Source organism: Ornithorhynchus anatinus, chromosome 14 (assembly GCF_004115215.2).
Source record: "Ornithorhynchus anatinus isolate Pmale09 chromosome 14, mOrnAna1.pri.v4, whole genome shotgun sequence".
Classification (NCBI taxonomy): Eukaryota; Metazoa; Chordata; class Mammalia; order Monotremata; family Ornithorhynchidae; genus Ornithorhynchus; species Ornithorhynchus anatinus.
In genome coordinates, this window is record NC_041741.1 from 18,364,766 (window position 1) to 18,383,564 (window position 18,799).

The window sequence follows — 18,799 nt, forward strand, 5'->3', positions numbered from 1 at the left end:
ATAATAAGCACTTAACAAATACCATCATCATTATTATTGTTATAAATAACACTGACTGACCTAACTGTATTGTATCTACTCCAACCTTGGTCCATAACAGGCACTTAAATACCACAATGGTTATTAAATGGCCCCCGCTGAAATACTAGGGTCTCCAGGCTTCACCCTGACGGTGGTCACCGAGGTAGCCACCTCACAAGATCTCTTCCGAAACTGGCCCTGTCTCAAACCACAACCGAGCCACATACCATGGCTTCTGTCCCTGCCACTAAATTGTCACAAGTATCACAAGCCCCCAGTTCATACCAAAGCCTCGGCGACACATAGAAATCAAACCACACCTCTGATCACCAAGGTTAAGGTGGAAAGATTCTCATTTAGTTGTTCCAGTGTGCCAGGGAGTGACATATACACACACTCACTCACTCCATCAAGGGTCCAATACCAGTCGGGGGGGGGTCAAATGAGCCCTTTCCGCTAACGCTTCTTCTTTCTGCTTCCAAGTGCTACTTTCCTGCTTCTCTGCAGGCTTCCATGCTGCATCCAAGTACCCCCTCTCTATTCACCACCTTAGGTGTGGCAACTGGGGCTCTACATAGCAGTCAATGGTTGGTCCAGGTCCGTTACTGAGTAGAAAGGGAGAGAGAGCCCTGCCTCCCTCCGTGCTCCGTCCCCCTCAGGCCAGCATACACCTGTCTCAGGTATAGCCCATCAGTGCCTTAGCAAAGTCTCTCCCTTGTTGTTAGTGGGATCACACACAGTCACTAACAAGGCAGTTGACTCTGGGCTCATCCCCAAAGGTTAATTGGCAAGTCAGGAACTCCGAACTCAGATGTTTTCCTCAAAGAGCTCCTGCCCAACCACCTTCCTTGTTTGCTGACTGAGCTGATTCACTGAGAAAACAGAGGGCCCAGGCCCAGGTCGTTTTCTGAAAGACTCCTCTCCTTGAGGCTATTTGTTCAACGTGGTAAATGTACTGGTGACATAAGAAGCGGAAACTGTTAAAAGAAACACATAGAGGAGAAAAAAACGCATCAAAGGAATGCCAAGGGTTCCTCAGGAATTTATCTCTATTTGTCTGGAAGGGGAGTAAAATAAATGATATTTCGATAACTCTAAGAGAACATAACATCCATTGTTCTGAAGAAAGGTGAACAAGAGAAAAACCTGTTGTATGAGAGAACTTTGATACAGAAACTCCGAAACTTGGGATCAGGAAGTCTCTGAAGGCACAAACAAGGTCTCTGCCAGCAAGTACAACTGACCTCTGCCTCCCGCGAACAGATAAACTGATAATGCTGGTGCTGTCAGAGCGGTTTGGCAACATGGCAATCGGGAGAGGTGTGGCCCTCTGGGATAAGAGGTTTCAGGAAGATGGGATAGTAGAGGCAGATTTAAAAACAGCCGTAGGAGCTGCAGATGGCAAATCAATCAGAATATAAAAGGACCATATTTATCAGCCAAAGGGTGGAATTAGGGAATTGGTGAGAAACATATGGAGAGGGTCTTCCTAGTGGAAAGAGCATGGGCCTGGAAGCCAGAGGATTTAGATTCTAATCCCAGCTTCACCACTTTGCTGTGTGACCTTGGGTGAATCACTTTACTTCTCTGTGCCTCAGTTACTTCAACTTTAAAATGGGGTTTAAAACTGTGAGCCCTATGGGGACATGGGCTGTGACCAACCTGATTATCTTGTATCTACCCCAACACTTTGTACAGGGTCTGGCACAGAGTACACACTTAGCAAATATCATATGTGCATAAATGTGTGTATATACATATATGTGTGTGTATGATATTTGATATATATACACACACATATATATGTATATACACACATTTATGAATATATGTATATATATAAGTATATACACATATATATGGTGTGTCTATATATAAATATATATACATATATATGTATATACACACACGTATACATTTAAAGAAGAAGTGGTATGCCTAAAGGAAAGAGCATAGGAGTGGGAGAAAGCAGACCTGGATTCTGTCGATTGCCTGCTATGTAACTTTGGGCAAGTCACAACTTCCCTGGGCCTCGGTTTCCCCAATTATAAAATGGGATTAAATCCTTGTTCTCCCTCCTACATGGAGTGTAAGCCCCACATGGGACAGGTACTGGGTCCAACCTGATCAACTTATATCTAACCCAACACTTAGAACAATGCTTGACATATAGTAGGTGCTTAACAGAAAGGAGATGAAGAAGAAGACGAAGAAGACAAAGAAGAAGAAGTAGAGGAAGAGGAAGAAGAAGCATCTTCAGATATGAAATTCGGCTCTCGTGCTCTTTCTCTCTCAAATACGGAGAGAGGGCTGCCTGATTTTTCAGAGATGATACGATTGGTCAGATCTTTTCAAGGGGTGAGTGGGGTTAATTGATTTGTCTGCTTAGTACAGTGTTCTGTCGGCAGGATTGTCTTGTCTTATGCTGTCGAGTCGTCTCTGACCCGTAGCGATACAAAGGGTGCATCTCTCCCTGAACGCCCCATCTCCCTCTGCAATCGTTGATCCATAGGATTTTCTCGGTCAAAATATGGAAGTGATTTACCACTGTCTCCTTCCACACGGTAAACTTGAGTCTCCGCCCTCTACCCTCTCCCATACCTCTATTATCCAGCATAGGTGAGTGTTGACTTGCAGCAGATTGCCTTCCAAGGTAGGAATGGAATGGATAGGCCTCCCCTTGACTCTCCCTCCCGTAGTCGAGACTGGTAATAATAATAATTATGATATTGTTAAGTGCTTACTATGTGCAGAGCACTGTTCTAAGCGCTGGGGTGGATACAGGGTAATCAGATTGTCCCATGTGGGGCTCATATTTTTTAATCCCCATTTTTACAGATGAGGTCACTGAGGCCCAGAGAAGTGAAATGACTTGCCCAAGGTCACACAGCAGACAAGTGGCGGAGCCGGGATTAGAACCCACGACCTCTGACTCCCAAGCCCGGGCTCTTTCCGCTAAGCCACGCTGCTTCTCTACCACTTGTCAGCTGTGTGCCCTCAAGAAGCTTACAATCTAATAATAATAACTGTGATATTTGTTAAGTGTTTGCTTTGTGCCAGGCACTGTTCTAAGCGCTGGGATAGATGCAAGAGAAGCTGGGAATATTTTCATTCAAGAGTACGCAACCATACTCCTCTGTGGGGGGGTGATGGCACGGAGAATTGAAGAAAATTGAGCTGTCTCATGCACCTCTCCGCTCCCCCGCCCACGCCCACCACATAGAGGGACCCCCGAGGGTGGAGAAAGTGGTCAGCCAGAAAGCCCAAGCAGCGGCTTACCCAGGGACCCCCTTCCCGCACCTCCCAAATCTTCCCAATCCGTTCTCTGGGAAGCAGGCATAAACCCTCACTCACCTCTTCCACCTCTCCTTGGGGGTGAGTGCTCTTCCACTGGCTAATGCCCTAGGCGATTCTCCAGCAAGAAAACTGGATTTGACCACCAGCCTGTAGAAACCATGAAATCAAATCCTCCCTTTGAGCCTGGAGCCAGCCGGGCTGAAATGTAAGGAACGAAATGCGGTCGGAGGGGTCGGGAAGAGAGCCTCTTCCCGGACGCGAGGGGGAGAATCAAGCTGGGCTTCCTCGGACTTTTGTCAGAGTCCCTTTCTCAAGGTGATCTGCCTCCGTGAGGCATATTTGGAGTGTCTGGGGGGTGCTGAAATGAGTTACCTGCCAAGTAGGGTTGCCCTTCGGCTCTCCCTTGTCCCAGAGGGAAGCCATGGATCAACCCTATAGCACTAACTTTCCTTGGCTCCGGCCAAACGGCGGCCACGTGGCTTCAGTGCTTTCCTTTAATAGCCAAAGCCCCGCCAGCCCAATTGTGACCGTAAAGCTTTCCAAAGCTTGTCTGCTCCCCCTGCCCTCTCCTCCCTTTCCAGAACTACTGATTTCCCCTCTTTTAACTGTAAAGTACTGTAGCAAATCATAGAGTGGTTAAGTGCTTACTCTATGCCCTGAACTGTACTAAGCGCTAGGGTAGATACAAGATAATCAGGTTGGACAGTGGACCTGCCCCACACAGGACTCACAGTCTAAGTAGACTTAAATTCCTACTTTCCAGATGAGGAAATTGAGGCACAGAGAAATTAAATGACCTGCTCAAGGTCACACAGCAGATGAGGAGTGGAGCCGGGATTAGGACCCAAGCCCTTTTACATCCAGGCCCATCCTCTTTCCATTAGGCCACATTGCTCTCCTTATGTCTTTTGTTATCTCCCCTTACCCCGTAAACTTTTTATCATTGCCCTGATTTTGCTGGATTTATCGTTTCAACTTAATCTCTATGTCCCTTCCCTATAATTTATTCATAGACTTTGAGTCCCCAAGAGAGCAGAGACCTTGTCTGAATTTTCACCCTCACGCCGTTTCCACCCCTTAGTACAGTGCTATTCCAAGGAAGTGCTCAATAAACACTACTGGATTAATGAATGAACTGGTTTGGAGATGCACAGAAGTGCATAAGATGTCTCAAATTCAGGATCTCTTCCTCAAAGCTCTATTACTATAATTATTTGCCAAGGAAAGCTCTTTGAGTTAGATTTATTTAAATATCCAGTAAAGCCAAAAGGCAGCTCAGAATTCATGATGGAAAATATAGGTTAAATTTAGTGACTGAGGAACTTCAAAGAGTTTAGAATTCTGGTTTAATTTAGATACTTATTCGAAGCATGTTGGAATGATAGAAACATCGTGGGCTGGCATAATTGGACCGAAAAAGCCTTTCTGAGCAAGTTCTCCTCACCACATTTCATTTTTGCCTTGATTCTGCTCAAGTCTTAATTTAGAAAGGCAGGACCAAAGGGAAAATGAAAAAATAAACATTTTTCAGAGCCTCAGAAGTGGTTCCATTTGCTAAAAATGAAGTGGGGTTATATTTGTGTTCAGTTAAGCCTATTTCACTATTACATTAAGCCTCTTTCCTCATCATAGTCTATAGCCAGGGAGCTGATTCTTCTCCTGGTCCAGATGAACTCAGCAAGGTGTGGATCCTGATTATCTCATCACTTTGAGCATAGACCCCACTTGCTCTTTAAAACTCACTGCCTCAGTTCATCTAACACCCTCCTTCCATACTCGGATGGAGAACTGAAGGGGCGGAGAGGCAGTGGTAACTGATAGCGACCGTCTATTTAGGCAGGGGCCGATCCGGCCGTCATTTCCAAGGGGATTTTTCCCGAGTTCCCATGTGACTAACGAGTCTCCATCAATCAATCAGTGGTACTTATTGAGTGCTTACTGAGTGCCGAGCTCTTGAGAGAGTACGATATAAAAGAACTGGTAGACATGGTCCCTGCTATCGAGTCCCACCCTGAGAAGTACTAAACCTGAGAAGTCACCTCGTGTTAGTCGACAACCTAGGGAAGGAAGAGACTCTGACATTACCCTCCCCGATGCCTTTAGGGTAAAGCAGAGGGTTCCCACCAGCTTCCTATCTTCCTGCTGCCCAGAAACCCACGAGAGCTCGTGCCCCGAGGTGACCCCGGGGTACCCATATCTCAAGGTCAAATGGTATCTCATGACTGCTGGAGCCATTAAGGTGGAACCCAGAAGTGCAGATGGGATACCGCCCCCGTAATCCGAACTGCTAGATCGACAGCCCGAACCGTGAATACGGAACGTGTCCTTCACCCCCGTGCCAATCGAAGTAGGTATGGAAGAAGAGGGAGGGAGGGGACTGGATGAACTGAGGCTGGAAGCTGGAAAGGCCTAGGAGCACAGGTGATAAATACCTACGGCCTCTGACCTTCTGTGCAGCGGATCGACGCTTGCAGGAGCCGGCTGCGGGTCACCTCTATCCCGGAGCGTGAGATGCTCGTTTTCCTTGCACCGAGTGAGGAGCCGCGGGATGGTTGAGTGTCCCGTCCCGCTGAATGCTCGTGGGGATGGAAGCCAGGCGCTTCGCCACGGCTGGGTGACGCATAAGTGGATTCCTCCCGAGTGGGAAGAGCACGTGGGTGAGGGCTAGCCACCTCACCACGTGTGAACAAACCATAAGTGAATTACTCCTGAGTGGGACCTAGGGGTTTTTGCCAAGTGCACGTAACACATAAGTGTATTCCCCCCATTAGGGAAGCTCTAACATCATTAAATAATCCATTCCTCCCGAAAGAGAGGTTCAATTCTCCGCGTCTAAAATAAATAATTCAATCCACCATGTCTAAAATAAATAATTCAATCCACCATGTCTAAAAGAATCAAATAATTCAATTCACCTCACGGAATAAATTTTGTTTAAAACTCAGGCCTTCTGTCTCCAGTCTCTCTCTTTTTCTCTCGCTGCGCCGATGCCCGAACAAACCCGTCCCCAGGTAATGGGTGACATCTAGGAACAGGGATGTAATTCCCTTTCCGACCCCCGGATTCTCAATCGTCCGTGGTTAAAAATCTGCAAGACTCCGAACCCCACTGATTCCTTTCTCCAGCCTCACTTTGGGCACAAGGCCTGTCGGATCTTCAAGTAAGAATCCTGGACCACTGTCATGGCCAGGAGTCGGGCATTAATAATTGGCACGAAGTGGTTGGGAGTTAATAATTGTGGTATTTGTTAGGCACTTTGTGCTAAACACTGGGGTAGATATAATAGAACCAGATCAGACGTAGTTCCTGACCCACCTGGGGCTCACAGTCTCGGACCAGACTGGGCCAGACCACAGTGAAGGACTTAAGGTGCCTTCCCTCTTAACCCTATAGCTCCTGACCTCTGCCCCTCTCCCCCACCGTGACATCGGCCCCTCCATTCTTTCCCCATTTTTTGTCCCCACACCCCCTGTCTGTTTTTCCTTGGTCTTGAACATCCAACTGATGGGATTGGGAAATTGTCCAGAGACTGGTGGGATTGGGAGATTGCCCAGAAGCTGGTACTCCTGGGTTGGGAGATCATCTCTTCTAGGTTCTTTATCTTTCCGCTTGGACTAGCGGAGAGAGTTAGGAGTGTGAGCCATTTCAGGGGGTTGGGGTTAGGATCGAATGGTGAGGGAGTTCTCAGAGGGCAAGGGGCGTGTGTAGAGAGGGTAGGGTGAAGAAAAAAGTGGGGAAAGAAAAAGTATAGTGAAAGGAGGAAAAGGTGGAAGGAGAGGGGGAAAGGGCAAAGTCGAGCAGGGAGGAGAGATAGAAATGGAGATGGGAAATGGAGAAGGGCAGTCAGGGAGTGAGGGGAAAAGGTGAAGAAGGAGCAAATGGACAGAGGGAGGAGAAGAGAATAATAATAATTATATTAAGCGCTTACTATGTGCCAAGCACCGTTCTAAGCGCCGGGGTAGATACAAGGTAATCAGGTTGTCCCACGTGAGGCTCACAGTCATCCCCATTTTCCAGATGAGGTAACCGAGGCCCAGAAAAGTGAAGTGTCTCGCCCAAAGTCACACAGCTGACAAGCGGCGGAGCCGGGATTAGAACCCCCGACCTCTGCCTCCCAGGCGCGTGCTCTTGCCACTTAGCCACGCTGCTTCTCAATAGAAGACGCTACTGCCCGCCACTGACACCCAGACCTAGCTGCTCTGCCAGAGGTAGAGCAGCGGAGAGCCGCGTCTCTCACCAGCCGTAAGCCAGACCCGAGGCCCCTGTGGGCAGAGGCGGCTGGGGCGAGGGAGAGGGGAAGCGAGGGGCCGAGACTGCAGCCTTTGGGAGCTGGGGTGGGCCCTGGGGAACCCAGATGATGCATTTCAGAGAGACCCCTCTCTGGCACAAGAGAGCTCACTCAGCTTTCGTGGCAGTGGGCGACGTTATCGACCCCTTCAGCAGCCTCCACAGCGGCTCCTCATGCTGCCCAAATCGCCAGATCAGGAGTTAGAGTGAACGCAAATAAAAAGAAAAAATACGTGCGCTCAACTTCACTGAAAACGCTGCCTAACGTTGAGGGGTTTTTATGATATTTGTTAAGGGTGGACACATTGGCAGGCACTCTACTGAGCAGTGGGATGGAATCAAGCATATCGGGTTGGACACAGTCCCTGCCCACATGGGGCTCACAGTCCTAATCCCCATTTTACAGATGAGATAACTGAGGCCCGAAGAAGCTAAGTGAGTGGCCCAACCTCACGATTCTGATCAAATCACGTCTGGACCAGTGCTTTGTTTTTTAAGGCCCAATTGAGAGGCATTTGTCACCTGGTGTGTGTTCATTCATTCATTCAATCGTATTGATTGAGCGCTTTCTGTGGGCAGAGCGCTGTGCTAAGCGCTTGGAAAGTACAATTCAGCAACAGATAGAGACAATCCCCACCTAGCAACGAGCTCACAGTCTACAAGGGGGGAGACGGACACCAAAACAAAACAAGTAGACAGGCACATTATGTGGAACAGGGATGGCTTCTATTCAACCGGTGGTATTTATTGAACATTTAATTGTGTGCAGAGTCCTGTACAAATGCTTGGGGTAGTACAACTGTCTCCTGACCGCTGAACGTTGTGGATATCTATCCCAGCACTTTTGTTTGGTACATAATAAGCGCCCTACAAAGACCTAAGTTATCATTATCACAATTTCACTTACAGTGAAGGGAGGTGGGGCGAGAGAGAGTGATGAAGTAAGAAGAAGGAGTAAGTGAGAAAAAGCGTCGCTTAGCGGAAAGAGCCCGGGCTTGGGAGTCAGAGGTCATGGGTTCTAATCTCGGCTCCACCATTTATAATGATAATAATTGTGGTATTTGTTAAGCGCTTACTATGTGCAGAGCACTGTTCTAAGCGCCGGGGTAGAATCAGGGTAATCAAATTGTCCCACGTGGGTCTCACATTTTTTAATCCCCTTTTTTTTTTTTACAGGTGAGGTAGCTGAGGCACAGAGAAGTGAAGTGACTTGCCCCAGGTCACACAGCAGACAAGTGGCGGAGCCGGGATTAGAACCCACGACCTCTGACTTCCAAGCCCGGGCTCTTTCCACTAAGCCACGCTGCTTCTTATCAGCTGTGCGTCTTTGGGTAAGTCACTTCACTTCTCTGTTTCTCAGTTACCTCATCTGTAAAATGGGGACGAAGACTGGGAGCCCCACGTAGGACAACCTGAGAGCCGTGTATCCACCCCAGTGCTTAGAACAGTGCTTGGTACATAATAAGCGCTAAATAAATACCATAATTACTATTATGAAATCTGCCTTGATTGAGACATCTCCATCTCATCTTCAAAACAATCACTGCAAGTAAACCCACCAGTGAAGAACTTGTAACTTGGACCGAGGAACTGATTCCGATTTCCGACCTGTATCTGTGCAGCGTTCACAGCTTCGGAATGAAAAACCAGGCAGGTGCCGAATAAATACCCCACCTGAATCCACTTACGCTCCTTTCAACGAAGGCCAACCAAAATCCCCAACTTTATCTTTGGCCTTCAAACGCTTCAAAAGGACCCTCAGGGGAAATGTATCGGGTTTTTAAAGGCTCTGACTTTTTCCCCAGGCACCCTTCCCTGCACAGACCAGGGCAATACCTGCCGAGCAGATGGCTGGGAATATCCAGATTTCTTCTTTAGGCTTTATTCTGGGGCCCTGTGAAATGAAAAACGGTGCTGGCAAGGTTACGGGTTGTGATTCGGAGCACCCTCGCCGCTTGCTTTTACTCCAGTCGAAATAAGCTTTGGATTTCCCGATCTGCCCGGCGCAAGGATTTGCTTGGAACTGGCACGGAGCCAGCGGGATGATTGTCCTGGCAGTAGCCCAGGCCATTTTAATCAGAGAAGCCACGGAGCATGGAACATTCTGGAGGCTCTTCCCTTCTCCGGGAGAGAACTTCGCCACTGCCAAAGGGCCCGAAACACCTTCTGGACCCAATTACAGGCAGGTCTTTTGTTCTGGTCGATACACGATTTGAAAATGAACTGGGAAGTGATCTTCCTCTAGCGAACGTAAACGGCGCCGTACGGACACAAAGGTGCGATCCTATCCATTTTCTTTTGGATGCTCATTAAATCCTCTCAAATCCTGTGGTGGCCAAGTGTTTATTATTTGAACCAAGTATTTATCATTCTGAACCAGTGGAGAAGGTGGGAGGGGGAAAGGAAAAAGGGAAAACAGGAATGATGGGATTGTGGCATTTACGACCGCCTTCCCTCCGAGTAACCAAGCAATTTCTCGACTGTTATGCCTTTGGCCCGCATTTTGGGCCTCCTCTTCTGAGGAGAGACTTCGTGAGTTTTAATGGGCCTGTGTTGGCTTCCCCTGGTATTTCAGGAATAGATTTTCAGATCATGATATGCATTTCTAAAATGTGCTGCGAATGGCTGAAGCTTCTTCTAGTGCACTCCCAGCGGAGAGGAGATAATAATAACAATAATAAAAATAACTGTGGTATTTGTTAAGCGCTTACTATGTGCTAAGCACAGAACAAAGAGCTGGGGTGGATACAAACAAATGGGACAGAGTCCCTGTCCCATGTGGGGCTCACGGTCTCAATCCCCATTTTACAGATGAGGTTAACTGAGGCACAGAGCAGTGAAGTGACTTGCCCAAGGCCACAAGCGGCGGAGCCAGGATAGATGGGATGGAGGGTGGGAAGATGGGGAAGGAAATGCAGGAGGTGGCAGAGGGAGAGATCAAGAGAGAGAAGTAGCCATTTGGCTCAATTTCGAATATTTGAAAAGTAATTTTCTCAGTGCAAGCAGGAATACAAATTCTGGATATGTAAATCAGATATGTTCCTTATAAATTTATCAATATACTAATTTGTTTGATCAAAATTCATTGTACATAGATAAGAAGCAGCGTGGCACAGTGGAAAGAGCCTGGGCTTGGGAGTCAGAGGTCATGGGTTCTAATCCCTGCTCCGCCACTTAATAATAATAATATTGGTATTTGTTAAGGGCTTACTATGTGCCGAGCACTGTTCTAAGCGCTGGGGTAGATACAGGGTAATCAGGTCCCATGCGGGGCTCACAGTCTTAATCCCCATTTTCCAGATGAGGTAACTGAGGCACAGAGAAGTTAAGTGACTTGCCCAAAGTCACACAGCTGACAAGCGGCAGAGCCGGGATTAGAACCCATGACCTCAGACTCCTAAACCCGGGCTCTTTCCACTGAGCCACGCTGCTTCTCTGTCAGCTGAGTGACTTTGGACAAGTCACTTCACTTCTCTGGGCCTCAGCTACCTCATCTGGAAAATGGGGACTAAGACCGTGAGCCCCACTGGGACAACCTGATCACCTTGTATCCCCCCACAGCGCTTAGAACAGTGCTTTGCACATAGTAAGCGCTTAACAAATACCATCATTATGATCATTATTATCGTAAGAAACCCTGTAGAGAAAGGACAGTAATAAAGGATTTACAGGCCTATCCTAATTACTGAGTGATCAGCACTCCACAGCACAACCATCATGGGATTATAATCAATCATTGGCATTTATTGAGTGCTTACTGTGGGCAGAATACTGTACTAATAATAATAATAATGTTGGTATTTGTTAGGCGCTATGTGCCGAGCACTGTTCTAAGCGCTGGGGTAGATACAGAGTCATCAGGTTGTCCCACGTGAGGCTCACGGTCCTAACCTCCATTTTACAGATGAGGGAACTGAGGCCCAGAGAAGTGAAGCGACTTGCCCACAGTCACACAGCTGACAAGTGGCAGAACCGGGATTCGAACCCATGACCTCTGACTCCCAAGCCCGGGATCATTCCACTGAGCCACGCTGCTAAGCGCTTGGGTGAGTAATAATACTCTCCAACGGGCATTTTTGAAGAGTGGAGAAACGTGGACTGAATTTTTTATTTTTCTTTGCAAAATGATCCAGGCAGCAGAGTGAGGTGTGGACTGGAGAGGGGAGAGACGGGAGGCAGGGGGGTCAGCAAAGAGGCTGACACAGTAGTCAAGGCAAATTACGATAAGTGCTTGGATAAGCATGGTAACATTTTGGAATTCCAGAGAGGTTGTTAAAAACTGACAGGATTTGGTGCCAGACAGAATATTCCGGTTGAGAGAGAGAGAGAAATGAGGCAAGGATAACACCGAGGTTATGAACCAGTGAGGCGAGGAGGAGGGTGCTGTTGTCTACAGTGATAGGCAAGTTGGAAGTGGACAGGGTTTGAATGGGAAGAAAATAAGATCTTTTTTGGATGTGTTAAGTTTGAAGTCAGAAAAGCAGTGTGACTTAATGGATAAAGCACGAGCCTGGAAGTCGGAAAGACCTGGGTTCTAATCCCGGTTCTGCTGTTCGTCCGCTGTGTGACCTTGGGTAACTTCTTTCTGCCTCCGTTACCTCATCTGTAAAATGAGGATTAAGACTGTGAGTCCCATGTGGGACACTGACTGTGTCCAATCTGATTGTATCTATCTCAGGTCGGACACAGTCTCTGTCCCACAGTCTAAGTAGGAGGGAGAACAGGGGTATCAAATCCACATTTGATAGATGAGAAAACTGAGGCACAGAGAATAATAATAATAATAATGTTGGTATTTGTTAGGCGCTTACTATGTGCAGAGTACTGTTCTAAGCGCTGGGGGAGATACAGGGGAATCAGGTTGTTCCACATAAGGCTCACAGTCTTAAGCCCCATTTTACAGATGAGGGAACTGAGGCCCAGAGAAGTGAAGTGACTTGCCCACAGTCACACATCTGACAAGTGGCAGAGCCGGGATTCGAACCCATGACCTCTGACTCCCAAGCCCACGCTCTTTTCACGGAGCCACTTGCTCAAGGTCATACAACAGGGCAGCGGCGGTGCCGGGATTAGAACCCAGGTCCCCCGATTCCCAGGCCCAGTGTCTTTCCCCTAGGCCACACTGCTTCTCTAAGTACTGTTGTACCTTACCAGTTCTCATTCTCATCTCTCCTGCAATAAGAGGTCTGGGTATGTCTAACATGCCAATCTTCAGGAAGAAATTGATCCGGAGTAAATGGAAGCTGTTAAATAATTACTCATAATAAATCCTAAACCATGTTACCGTGTGATTTATCACCCTCCCGGGGCTAAATTCGGCTTGAGTGGCTGGAAATATGGATCACCCATTAATAATAATAATAATGTTGGTATTTGTTAAGCGCTTACGATGTGCCGAGCACTGTTCTAAGCGCTGGGGTAGACACAGGGGAATCAGGATCTCCCACGTGGGGCTCACAGTCTTAATCCCCATTTTACAGATGAGGTAACTGAGGCCCAGAGAAGTGAAGTGACTTGCCCACAGTCACACAGCTGACAAGTGGCAGAGCTGGGATTCGAACTCATGACCTCTGACTCCAGAGCCCGTGCTCTTTCCACTGAGCCACTCTGCTTCTCATTAGGTGGCCCAAGTGCCAGATTGTCATGGCAACCAGAGGTGGGTTTGACTAGGATTCTTCTAATCAATAGAGTTCTGGATTTCCGAGGCTTTCAGTAGAAGCCATTTCTGGGATTTTTCTCGGCTGCCATAAACCTGAGATTCACACTGGGGAGTCTCGTTGGCAAATTTCGTTTTTTGGTTACGCCTTGAAACCCCATGGTGTGGCTGCTTTTTGCAAGTTGTATTTCCCTCAGCACTGATGATGCACCCTTACAACTTATGCACGTGAAGGTGTTACAGAGTGATAAATAGGTACCAGTTCCAGTTTCTTCATAAAAATAGCAATAATAATTATGTTATCTGTTAAATGCTTTCTACGTGCCAGACACTGTTCTAGGGGCTGGGGTAGATACGAGATACGAGACACAGTCCTTGTCCCACAGAGGGCTCACGGGTAAAAAAATCCCCATTTTACAGATGAAGAAATTGAGGCCCAGAGAAGTGAAGTGACTTACCCACACAGCAGACAAGTAGCAGAGCCGGGATTGGAACCCTTGACCTTCTGACTCCCAGCCCCGGGCTCTTCCCCTTTAGGCCAAATTCTCAATAATGGAATTTAAGCGCTTACTAGGTGCCACGCACTGAGGTAGATACAAGCTAACCAGATTTGACACCGTCCCTGTCCCAGTAGGGGCTCACAGTCTAGAAAGAGGGGGAAAAGGATACCGAATCCCTATTTTACAGATGAGGAAATCCAGACACAGAGAAGCTAAGTGACTTCCCCAAGGTCACACAGCAGCCAAGTGGCAGAATCAATATTAGAACCCAGGCATCCTGCCTCTCGATCAATCACTCTTATTTTTTGAGGGTTCACTCTGTGCAGAGCACTGCACTAAGTGCTCGGGAGAGTACAATATAACAGAATTAGTAGACATGTCCACTGCACACAACAAGCTTACAGTCTTGAGGAGGAGACAGGCATTAATATAAATAAGTAAATTGCAGATATTTAATAAATGCCGTGGGGGTTACATAAGGGCTGTGTCTTGATCCCTTCATTTTTTCCACTGGTCCACGCCACTACTCTGAGGTAAAACTGACATCTCTGATCCTTCATAAGAAGATACAGTTGTATATTACTATGGCCTGAACAAAATTCAGGTACAAAAATTTAATTCAGACTTTTCTTAGGGTGGAGGAAATCAACTTCTTCCGGCCGAATCTAGTCTCCTAAATGTAGCTTAGGTCATTGTTAACTATCAGTTTGATGGTTAATCTTGAGGAGAGTCTTGAATTATGAAATATCCAAGAACCTAGAGAACTGTCACCGTGAGAACATTCTGAAATCCAAGCAATGAATCCACTAAGTAGCATTAATTGAGTGACAATCGAATTCCTTCAGAGACCATTCAATGGTCACACTGCGAAACGGTCATCTATTTCCTTGTTTATAAGAAATCTCTGAGTGGAAATTGTTGTCCCTCATTGTAGGATCAGGCTGCTTAAGTCGTTGAGACATTAATTCTTGTCAGTTGCTCTAGTTTCTAGTTTGAATTTAAAGATTCCTTGCTTGTTTTTAACATTCCTGACGATTCTCGTCTCCAGTATTGCCATGAACTCTAACCTATTTTCCAAGATTTTAAGCCCTCCGCAGAACAGCGTGTTCTATTGGCATCACTTTGCAGTAGAGACACGTATTGCTCTTGGAGAAATTCTGACCCAGGTGCAATGTCTTATTTGCTTCAATTAGTTATTCCACTTGGCTTTGCTATGACTCCTCATTGGTCTCCTTTGAACAGACATAGCTTAATCGGGCATCACCTCGCCTGGAAAGGTTGATTGGGCTTTTCGCCTTTTCATTATCCGTGCTGCTTAGCGTCGCTATAATCTGCCTTTACGTTCCTTTTCGATTCTTCTGTTATTCCACGGGGTTAGGTTCCTGGCCTGCTATCTTTGTCTGCTTGATTCCACTGGTTCACCGGATAGCCCAACAGAGCGTTGAATATAACCGCTGTGCCGAAAACACGAAGATTTATCGTCCTGTGGAGGATTTGATGTCAAATTCCATTTCCAGAGTTCCAGACCATAAAAGATGAAGCAGTGGATGTGGTTGGAGGCTTAGGCCTTTAAAGATTGAAATCGCTCCCAGTAAAAACCTGGGTTTGCTGAGCTTCCACCAAGATCCCTTTTCTGATCAGGATTTTTTTTTTTTTAAACCAGAGTCCGAGGACGGAAGGGGGAACTTCACCCCGAATTAGAAGCACACTTACAGGATTTCTTTGATGATGAAGATGGCTCTCGGCAGCTACATCGAGTATGCTTTTCATGTTCATGAGGCAGAACAGATTTTGTTCCATTTCTTCTGCTTTTTTTTGTACAGTGCACAAGCGCTTAGTACTGTGCTCTGCACATGGAAAGTGCTCAGTAAATACGATTGAATGAATGAATTTTGGATTCCTTAGAAGAGCCTAAACTACTGAACAACCGTATGAATGATACCATTTTGTGATTGTGATCTAAATCACGTCCCACAAAATTAGTTTAAAAAGGCCGTATGGATCGTGCAGCACCTCAGTAATATTGCTCAGAACTCCAGCAAATTTTCCTGAAAAAACGTGGGTCAATAATAATAATAATTGTGGTATTTTTTAAGTGTTTACAACATGGCAAGTACTGTATTAAGCGCTGGGGTGGATTCAAGCAAATCGGGTTAGACACAGTTCCTGTCCCTCGTGGGGCTCACAGTTTCAATCATTTTACAGATGAGGTAACGGAGACACAGAGAAGTTAAGTGGCTTACCCAAGGTCACACAGCAGACGTAGCAGAGCCAGCATTACACCCATGACCTTCTGACTCCTACGCCCGTGCGCTCTATCCATTACGTCACGCCTGAAACAAAAGTGATCCCTTTCCTAACTGTGTTATTCCTTCAATTCTTATTATGTAGTGCTGAGGTACGTCACGCCTGAAACAAAAGTGATCCCTTTCCTAACTGTGTTATTCCTTCAATTCTTATTATGTAGTGCTGAGGTAGATACACCTTAAGGACATCAGGTTTTGAAGCCAAATCAGCTGATCACCACCAAGATGGCAGAGGATACTATTAGAGGGGAGGATCTGAAGAGATTTGAGGCACAAAAATGTCCAGTGTAATTAGTAATCTTAAATCTTCTAGGGAGCAAAGTTTTCACCTATATTGCAAGGCATTTTCCAACACCTCTTATTTGGATAACTTTGGTTCGGGCAGAGTAGACAGAGGACAGGCCTGTGAGTCAGAAGGTCCTCGTCTTCTAATCCCAGTTCCACCATCTGTCCGCTGTATGACCTTGGGTAAATCGCTTCACTTCTCTGTGCCTCAGTTACCTCATCTGCAAAATGTGGATTTGAGACTGTTGGGGCAGGGTCTGTGTCCAATCCCATTTGCTTCTATCCACCCCAGTGCTTAATACAGTGCCTGAAACACAGTAAGTGCTTAACAAATACAATCATCATCGTCATCACCCAGGTGCTCCAGATATCAATCAATAGTATTTATTGAACCCCTGCTATGTGAAGAGCACTGTACTAAGCACTTGAGAGAGTACAGTACGGTAAGCGCTATGTGCCAAACACTGTTCTAAGCGCTGTAGGCACGATCCCCGCCCTCAAGGAACGTACAATCTAGTGGAGGAAATAGACACTAAAATAAAAGGAGGAAAAGGGGATGTACACATGAGGTAATACTTAGGTGAGTTATATATGTATTTGCTATGTGAGTTTGTGAATACGTGAGATTTCGGGAGGCACAGAAGTGCCGAAATGCCACATGGAAGGGATAAAACCCGAGGATAGAGGAAATGAATCTGGGGAAAGCCTCCTGGACGAGATGGGATTTTTAAGGAGGGTTTTGAAGATGGGGAGGACTTGGAAGACGTGGTCCCTGGATTGAAGGGAGAGGGAGTTCCCGCCAGGGGAAGGGCGTGGGGAAGAAGTGGTCACTGGTGGATGTGAGAGCGAGGTACAGTGAGCGCGCTGGCCTCACAACTCTAAAGATTTCCAGGGGTCAGCAATATTTCCCTGGAGTCACTCTGGTACACCTAAATTCGCGGAGAACACAAAGGATGATCTGCACCCCTGGCCATCGTGGGTCTCAAGAGTAAGAGGGAAGCAGCACTTTTAAAAAATCTTTTTAAGAGAACAGCGTGGCTCGGTGGAAAGAGCACAGGGTTTGGAGTCGGAGGTCATGGGTTCAAATCCCAGCTCGGCCACTTAGCTGTGTGACTTTGGGCAAGTCACTTAACTTCTCGGTGCCTCAGTTACCTCATCTGTAAAATGGGGATTAAGACTGTGAGCCCCAAGTGGGACAACCTGATTCCCCTGGGTCTACCCCAGCGCTTAGAATGGTGCTCGGCACATAGTAAGCGCTTAACAAATACCAACATTATTATTATTATTATTAAAATCCGTGCTGGTTTCATGCATAACAGTAGAGGGTGGGGGCTATGGGTGTGAAGAATCCTACCGACCACGTCCAGCATTCTCCCCGCAGTGCAGACTTCTGTGTTTGTCCTTGCTTTATGAGATAAGGACTACATTCCTGGAGTCGGGCCATTCTGCACCAGGTGCAGGGGTGCGGCTATTCTTTATCAGGGGCTTTCCTCCAAGGAATATGAATCGAGGGGCCCCCAGTTCTCAGGCTGGCCCCGGGAGATCCTCCCACGCGAGATCAGTAAAGTGCCACCAAGACCTCACCTCGTTATTCTTCCACCGTATTCCCCTTCCATCACATTGTGCACGCACCAAGATTGCCCTTTGCTGTACTCTTGCTCCATGGGTGGCAACGACTGTTATTTTTAGCTCCTCGGCTTCACGATCCGGTCAAAATTTCTGCTCAAAAAATAGCCCCTCCTTTCTTGATGATACTGTACTCTCCCAAGCGTTCGGTGCAGTGCTCTGCACACAGCGAGCGCTCAATAAATACGATTTATTGATTGCAGTGCACCCTGCCGGTCTGTCCCACGCAGATGTCTCTCAGCTTTCAATTGATGCAGGATTGCCTTAAATGTACTTATTATTTATTAAGCATCTCCGGTGTGTACAGAGAATATTGAACTAGGTTCTTAGGAGCAAAAAATGAAAGTAAAAGGTACGATCCTGCTCTTCAAGGGTTTTCAATCTGAGGGGACAACAAGCCAACACAGATTTGATACCTAAGGGGGAGCAGAAGGAAACTGCTGAACTACAAATCGTTTTCTTCCACGCCATACAGACTCCTTGGCACGCTAAAACAGGAAGCTAAGGCAACCAAATGGCAGGCATCTAAATGGGGAAAATAGCCTCATTAAATATGGGCTCTAAAACGGAGACAGAAATCCAAATCTTGGGCAACTAACAATTTCAAAATCACTTTCTAAGCCAGGAGGGGCATAGAGAAGACTGTATTTCAGACATTTGAGAAGAACAGAGATTATTTTTAAACAAGCGTTGCGTATGTCAGAAATGCGCGATTCACACATCAAAAAAGAAAGCTCCTTTTCTGCCTCAAACCATTTTTGAGTAAAAGCCCTCTTGCCGCTCAGCTAGCCTGGAGAGTCTGACTTTTCTTTTCCTCCCCT